The sequence below is a fragment of the Eumetopias jubatus genome, unplaced genomic scaffold (genome assembly GCF_037043125.1).
Source record: "Eumetopias jubatus isolate StellerSeaLion01/CBP00866 unplaced genomic scaffold, mEumJub1_p1.0 scaffold_13, whole genome shotgun sequence".
In the NCBI taxonomy this organism is placed as follows: domain Eukaryota; kingdom Metazoa; phylum Chordata; class Mammalia; order Carnivora; family Otariidae; genus Eumetopias; species Eumetopias jubatus.
In genome coordinates this window covers 109,756,058-109,757,104 of record NW_028274819.1, presented here as the reverse complement: position 1 = coordinate 109,757,104, position 1,047 = coordinate 109,756,058, and the positions used below count along the sequence as shown (strand labels likewise).

At 44.8% G+C, this 1,047-nt stretch overlaps 1 pseudogene; it reads left to right on the top strand.

The window, feature by feature from the left end:
* Positions 1-206: 206 nt before the first annotated feature.
* Positions 207-658, top strand: LOC114211228 (ATPase inhibitor, mitochondrial-like; annotated as a pseudogene).
* The last annotated feature ends 389 nt before the right edge of the window (positions 659-1,047 follow it).

The window sequence follows — 1,047 nt, the reverse complement described above, 5'->3', positions numbered from 1 at the left end:
TTGGAGCATTATCTTTAGTTACTTGAAGAGTTTCTAGTTTTTTAAAAATACAGTTTATGTTAAAAATAATTATTATTAATTTGGAGGAGACAATGTCTGAGAAAACAGTTTCTTTTGGTTTTTCTTTTTGTGGTCATTGTGAGTGATTGCTTTTTTCCCTTTCATTTAGTTTCACATTCTTCCTTTGTTCTAAAACTTAGTCTGACATGGCCGCGGACGACTGGAGAAGTCCTGCTACAGCGACAACGGCGGTCACCGCGTTGGCCGCCCGGGTGCGGCTGGGCGTGGGGGGCGTTAGGGCCGTCCAAGCCCGAGGCTCCAGCTCCGAGCGGTACGCCGGCAGCAGTGCCCGCAGCCCCGGCCCCAGACGCGGATTCCAGCTCCCGTTCGCACCCTGACCGGCGTTCTCTCCTCTGCCCGCAGTCAGACTCCGGCGCGGGCTCGATCCGGGAGGCAGGTGCGGCCTTGGGAAAGAGAGAGCAAGCTGCAGAGGAACGATACTTCCGAGCACGCGCTAAAGAACAACTGGCAACCTTGAAGAAACACCATGAAGAGGAAATCACCCATCATATAAAGGAAATGGAACGTCTGCAGAAAGAAATTGAGCGGCACAAGAAGAAGATCAAACAAACATCTAAAACATGGTGATGATGATTAAACATACACACTTCCCATAGCATAGCTACATATCATTGCCCGCTGCTATGGAAGCAGAGTTGTGGTTTTATTAATATCTTATCTGTGTACTGCCAACAGATTATAATAAATTGTCATCAGTGGGAAAAAAAAAAACAACTCAGTCTGACATCTAGCTTTGACAATCATGGTATGTTTTATTTTCCTGAGGGGAGAATATCTTATAATGCTGTTTAGTTTTGTACTATTGGTGGGCTGGTGAATTTTTAAACTGTGTGCTAACCGCAATAAATTATATGAACTGAAAAAAATATAATATTCAATTACTGACACCAACCGAGCAATAGTTGAGTATAGGGCCAGTAAGTAAAGGACTGCGCCTGTTTTCCACGTGTAAGAAGTGGGGAAAAA